Source organism: Mus musculus, chromosome 10, assembly GCF_000001635.26.
Source record: "Mus musculus strain C57BL/6J chromosome 10, GRCm38.p6 C57BL/6J".
In the NCBI taxonomy this organism is placed as follows: Eukaryota; Metazoa; Chordata; class Mammalia; order Rodentia; family Muridae; genus Mus; species Mus musculus.
In genome coordinates, this window is record NC_000076.6 from 130,464,299 (window position 1) to 130,471,241 (window position 6,943).

General features: G+C 41.4%; 1 pseudogene; it reads right to left on the reverse strand.

Annotated features, from left to right (window-relative positions):
- On the reverse strand, positions 5,215-6,311 carry Gm18755 (predicted gene, 18755; annotated as a pseudogene).

The window sequence follows — 6,943 nt, forward strand, 5'->3', positions numbered from 1 at the left end:
TCTTGTTAATCACAGCTGATTCTTCAGCCCCAGCTAACCAGAACTACAGAATCTTCACAATCAAAACAGCAATGGCCCTGAAAAGAGTCTTTAATTTTCCCTCTGAAATTTCACAAACCAGACCTCCATCTTCTGCAGTGTTCTCAACATTATCTTCCAAGCTCCTACACAACATCCGACAGAGCTCTTAACAACGGATGGATCTTCAAGCCCAAAGTTCCAAAGTCCTTCCACAGTCCTCCCCAAAACATGGTCAGGTTGTCACAGGAATACCCCACTCCTGATACCAATTTGTCTTAGTCAGGGTTTCTATTCCTGCACAAACATCATGACCAAGAAGCAAGTTGGGGAGGAAAGGGTTTATTCGGCTTACACTTCCATACTGCTGTTCATCACCAAGGAAGTCAGGACTGGAACTCAAGCAGGTCAGGAAGCAGGAGCTGATGCAGAGGCCATGGAGGGATGTTCTTTACTAGCCTGCCTCTCCTGGCTTGCTCAGCCTGCTTTCTTATAGAATCAAGACTACCAGCCCAGAGATGGTCCCACCCACAAGGGGCCTTTCCCCCTTGATCACTAATTGAGAAAATGTCTTACAGTTGGATCTCATGGAGGCATTTCCTCAACTGAAGCTCCTTTCTCTGTGATAACTCCAGCTGTGTCAAATTGACACAAAACTAGCCAGTACAATTGATCCCTTGTCAACTTGACACACAAAAACATCACTAGTAAGCCTCAACCCTTACAGTCTTATTCATCCCCAAGATCTAAATAACTTTAAAAGTCCCACAGTTTTTACATATTCTTAAAATTTCAATCTCTTTAAAATATCTATCTCTTTTAAAATTCAAAGTCTTTTTACAATTAAAAGTCTCTTAACTGTGGGCTCCACTAAAACAGTTCCTTCAAGAGGGAAAATATCAGGGTACAGTCACAAGCAAAAGCAAAAGTCAATCTCCAACCGTCCAATGTCTGGGATCCAACTCACGATCTTCTAGGCTCCTCCAAGGGCTTAGGTCACTTCTCCAGCCAGGCCCTTTGTAGCACACGCGTCATCTTCTAGGCTCCAGATGCCTGTACTCCACTGCTGCTGCTGCTGCTCTTGGTGGTCATCTCATGGTACTGGCATCTCCAAAACACTGCATGACCCCTTCAGTCCTGGGCCTTCAATTGCAACTGAGGCTGCACCTTCACCAATGGCCTTCCATGGCCTCTCACAGTGCCAAGCCTCAGCTGCTTTGCGTGACCCCTTCATGCCTTCAAAACCAGTACCACCTGGGTGACCCTTACATATTACCAAGTCCCGATGCAGCAGGAGTACAACCTTGGCCATCTCTGGAACACAGCCTCTTTGTGCTTCCAGAAAACACTTCCCAGAAGATGTCACCTCAATGATGCTGGTCTCTTCTTAATCACCGCTAATTTCTTAGCTCCAGCTAACCAGCATCAATAGTCCCAGTAATGCAAAGTTTTTGCTTTGGTAGTTCTGGTATCTTGTTAATCACAGCTGATTCTTCAGCCCCAGCTAACCAGAACTACAGAATCTTCACAATCAAAACAGCAATGGCCCTGAAAAGAGTCTTTAATTTTCCCTCTGAAATTTCACAAACCAGACCTCCATCTTCTGCAGTGTTCTCAACATTATCTTCCAAGCTCCTACACAACATCCGACAGAGCTCTTAACAACGGATGGATCTTCAAGCCCAAAGTTCCAAAGTCCTTCCACAGTCCTCCCCAAAACATGGTCAGGTTGTCACAGGAATACCCCACTCCTGATACCAATCTGTCTTAGTCAGGGTTTCTATTCCTGCACAAACATCATGACCAAGAAGCAAGTTGGGGAGGAAAGGGTTTATTCGGCTTACACTTCCATACTGCTGTTCATCACCAAGGAAGTCAGGACTGGAACTCAAGCAGGTCAGGAAGCAGGAGCTGATGCAGAGGCCATGGAGGGATGTTCTTTACTGGCTTGCTTCCCCTGGCTTGCTCAGCCTGCTTTCTTATAGAATCAAGACTACCAGCCCAGAGATGGTCCCACCCACAAGGGGCCTTTCCCCCTTGATCACTAATTGAGAAAATGCCTTACAGTTGGATCTCATGGAGGCATTTCCTCAACTGAAGCTCCTTTCTCTGTGATAACTCCAGCTGTGTCAAATTGACACAAAACTAGCCAGTACACTGTGGTATTTTTTTCTAATACCAGTGCCCTTGAATGAGAGAACAAATATTCTGATAGTTCCAGAAAATTCTACAAGCCGCCAAGCTTTCTAGCTTAATGCTCACCATAGAAAAATGAAACTTTCAAAGCTGAGAGAACCTTTGTTTTTACTTGTAAGATGTTCACCAATGTTGGTCATCAGTTCACTGTGTAGCAAACAGTGCCTTTGATGAACTTATAGGCCTCCCATACGTTTTCTTCTTACAGTGATTACATGCATTTGGCAACAACTCCACCCAGCTTCCTGAAGAAGACCTATGTGGTTGTGGCTGCTGCTGTTTTTCTTGTTAAGTGGCTAATATGTGGGATTGTTTGTTTATATCAAGAAGTACATATGAGAACTGTATAACTTCATGTCATAATCCCTAGGAATTCTTGGGTAGGAGAATTGAATATTCAAGACTAGTAGGAGTTCTTGAATCTGAGCCTAAAAACAGTGTTTTTGCTGTTTGCTTGTTTTGTTTTTCCCATTTAATATAAATCATGTATGTGTTGTAGAGAGACTCATGTCCATGAGTGCATGAGGACAGAAGGGGGCAATGAAAACAAAATAATTGGATTCAGAGGCAGTTGTGAGCCTGGCAACCAAATTCCCTTAATTTCCAAACTATCTCTCTAGCCCCAAGCACAAAACATTCGAATACATTTCTATTCATATTAAAGCTAAAGATGCCAGCAAATACCACATGAGATCTAGGATTACAGAGCCTGACCTTGTCTTCATTTTCTGAAAGTCAGAAGATCCCTTTTTGTCTCTGCCTTTCAATTGAGCAAATTAATGTCATGTAACATCATGCCTGGCTTGAATATTATGTTGTTATTAAAAAGAAATTACTAAAGAAAACACTTCATTCATACTGTTTTGTGCCTAAGATTCATTCCTTGATTTGTATTGAATTAGGCAAAAAGTTACAGCTTGATTTCTCTTGCTGTGCTAAAAACTAACAAAAACAACATAGCAATTTTTAGGGTTCCTTTGGGTTCCTAGATATAGTCTGGCATAGAGAAAACCTAGGCAGGAAGTGAAGGAGACCATGGAGGAATACAAATTGCTGGCTTGTCCAGCATGATTTTCTAAACTTCCCAGGGCTCACAGGCTAAGTTTAGCACTGCCCACATTGGGAAGGGTTCTGCTACATTGATCAGTAATCAAGAAAACAGCTTAAAGTCATTTTTTCATTCCCTCCTCTGAAGTGACACGAATTTGTCAACCAGCACAATATTTTGCATATGTCTTACCACATTAACCTGTGTAGGGGGCAGTGTACATGATGTGCAATTCACAAAGAAGAGATTAAGAGGCAAAAATTAAATTAAATGGAAAAAATAAATTCGATGAAAAAGACATCTGGGGAAGAAATTTGTGGATACATCTTAACAAATAAGCAAAGGATTCGGAAATACTTGTGCCCCATGTAAAAGTTCATCAAAAGTTGACCTTTGCTGAGGATGTGATCTGTAACAAGTACAATTCTCCAAAAAGGTATTCAACACAGAATTCCACCAGACCAACACACTTACCTCATTGCCAGGGAAGTGTGACAGCAGGCAGAAAATGGAGATTACATGTCTTATATCTCGAGTGTAGTGATCCTTTAATATATCTCCTGGTACTACCAAGTCTTTGATTAAAGATATTTTTGTTTTCTTTCCTCAATTTCTTTTTCCAGTGATGTAAAACGAATATAGAGTACATTAATGATAATCATATTTTAATTTCATGTTAACAAAAGAATGTTCCTTGACAGAAATTGCCATGTATTCTAAATTTATAATGTGTTTGCAGTTGTTCATGTCTCCTTGCTAATACTAGGACACTGTATGACTTGATTATGTACAGATCTTATGAATGCTGAGAAATCTCTTTGAGGTCATATGATTGTCAGTTCTTTTGTGTCTTAATGATACTGTTTTGTTCAAGTCACCCAATACCTCTGCCACTTATACTTTTTGACATGCTTTTTCACACAGATTCCTGAACCTTGAGTGCTGTTTTTGTTCAATATAAACCAGTAATAAGAAGATAGTCCTAAAGACAAACCTTACTTATGTCATCAAATATGGAAAATTTATGCTGGTCCACAACTAGAAGCTTTAACTCTAATGACTAGAATTCAAGTTGCTAGAAATTACACTACATGCTACCAGAGGAAATGGTAAAGGGAATTATGATGACTGTAACCTCTTGCAAAATTTTCCCTCATCCAAGTTACACAGAAATATGAAGAAGATGGTGGGAAAGATCTTGAGAGTCAAAGTTTGAGGAAGTTGGCTGGGAATACAAATATTCTAGAAAGGGAATGGGTAGACCAAAATGTCTCACGAATAGGACTCAAAAATACAATCAGAGGAAGGATCACTATACTATGCATACTATTATGGAAGGAAGAAATGTCACAAAGCTTCTAGCCCTCACAGTCATTTACAGGAAACTGTAAATATGGGAATGGGACAGGTTGTCACTGCAAGAGAAGGGAACAAAGATTAGCCATGCGGTAACAATTAATGAGCCATCAGAACATAAATGTATGCAGTTTTAAATGGTCTACAGTTTATATTTCAAAATGTATATGTATATACAAATATATAAATGCACTCAGTAATATAAGGGTCATGTGCATTTTAGAAGTTCATGGTTACAAATGACATGTTGGAATCAGGAAACAGAAAGAAAAAAACAATTAAAATACACTCTCAAAAATAAGCTATCAAATAACAGTTCAAAATAAAGTTACAAACATTACTCTGTAAAAGAATGACACTGTTCTTCAACAACTGATATGCTGAACTAGTAATGTGTATGTGGGGTTTTTTTCCTAAATATATTCTTTTATTGGATCTGGTCTTAAAACTACCTATTAAATGTCCAACTCATTGTGATCCAAAATAAAAACAAGAACAAAGGGCTTACAGCAAAAGTCACAGGTGGCTAACATTTTAAATGTGACCTCATCTCTGTTCTGCAGGATACATTAGACAGCAGTTTTTTTAGTCCTTTAACCAGAATTGGTTTGTGGGTTTGGGACATTTTGCTGTGCCACTACCTCAACACAACAACCCGCATTTTCAGGATTTTCAGAGTCTTTGCTCTGGTCTTCCCCTTCTCCATCTTTTTCAGAAGTTGGACATTCCCCTTTTCCTGAGGTATCAGTAACTGTTTTCTCTGGTGGAGAATTTGATTGGTCAGCAGCACTGTCTTTTTCTGTGTTTCTTGGCTTTGGGATCTCCACTGCCAGGCTCTGGGCTCCCTTGTCTGCCTCCTCCCCAGGCTCTCTGAATGCCCCCCCTTTTTTTCCCACTGGTTTGCTATTTAAGTGACTAGCTCCTGAGGAAATTTTGGAGTCCTTGGATTTCTTTTGTGTAGAAGTTTGACCATTGGAGCCCGACGCGGGCAGAGTTGGGGTTTTCTGGGCTTTGCTTCACTATGACTGTTCTTTCTTAGGTGGCCCCAAGATGAAATTCTCTGATGTTGTGTAATGTTTCTGGGCAAATCTCAGGAGCTTTCTCCTCTCTCTTCTGTCTCTAACTGTATAAACAAAGTACTCCAGAGCACTCTGCTTAATATTGGGAATAATATTCTCCACTAGAGCCTCGTGAAGAATGAATTTTACCAGAGGAGATTTAAAACTCTCGTATCCAAGCTCGCCAAGGCTTTTAAGAATTCGTGTAATTCTTAAATAGTTGTGCTGAGACCATCTGGCTTAAATGGAATTTTGTTCTTATAAAAGCGAAGGTTGCTCGAGTCCTTTTGATATCGGATATCTTTGAAGTTTGGGTACTGATGTCGGTACTTGTACAGATTTCTCGCCACATAGAAGCTTCTCTTTGGTTTAGCATTTCCTTCCGTGGACTCGCCGCCCTGCTCCGCGCCCGCCGACTCCGCGTGGTCCTCCAGCACGGTCTGGCGCGGGGGCCCCCATCCAGCGCTCTCCGGAAGTTGCTTGGACTGCTCCGCCTCATTATGCTGCTGGCCCTCGCCACCGCCTGCCGGCCCCAGCTGCTCGGACTCGGGCTCTGAATCGGTAGGCCAAGTGGAGTCGCAGATCTCCACGGTGGTGGGCTCGCGGAAGCTGACCCCGCCGAGCAGGTTGCCCATTGAAGAGGCGGCGGCGGGCGCGGGCTGCGGCAGCAGGCTAGGGCCCGGGCATGGCCTCACTCTGCTCCCTCTGGGCACAGGCAGCTGCTCACCTGGCCCACACCTCACAGCTCAGCACAGCCTCAGGCGCTCAGGCCCACAGGCCATGTGTGTGTTTTTATGTGTCTTTGTGTGTGTAATATTAAACTGAATAATCTATAGTTAGTAATATTTTAACAAAATTTATAATGAGATCCTTCATCTAGAGTGATATATGTTCACAAACTTCACTGACCTAAATGTGATATAGGTATTTGTACTACATTATTTTCACTATCGATTTTCCTCACTGAATGAAACGTTTACATCTCATAATGAAATGGTGTTTTCACTTAAAGTTCAAGAGCCTTATACAGCAGGCACAATCTGAACCTCGTACTCTTTTACATATACTATACTCTTAGAAGTATGTTATCTGATATTATAAATATCTTCATAGAACATGGTAAATTTTTCCAATTTCCTGGGCCCCTGTGATGGCCCTCAACAATATGCAATGCTGTAACTAAGCACGATAAACTAATAACATTCGATCTTGTTTTTCTTTTCAAATCAATAACTTTGTTGAATCACTAAACTATGATATTCCAAAT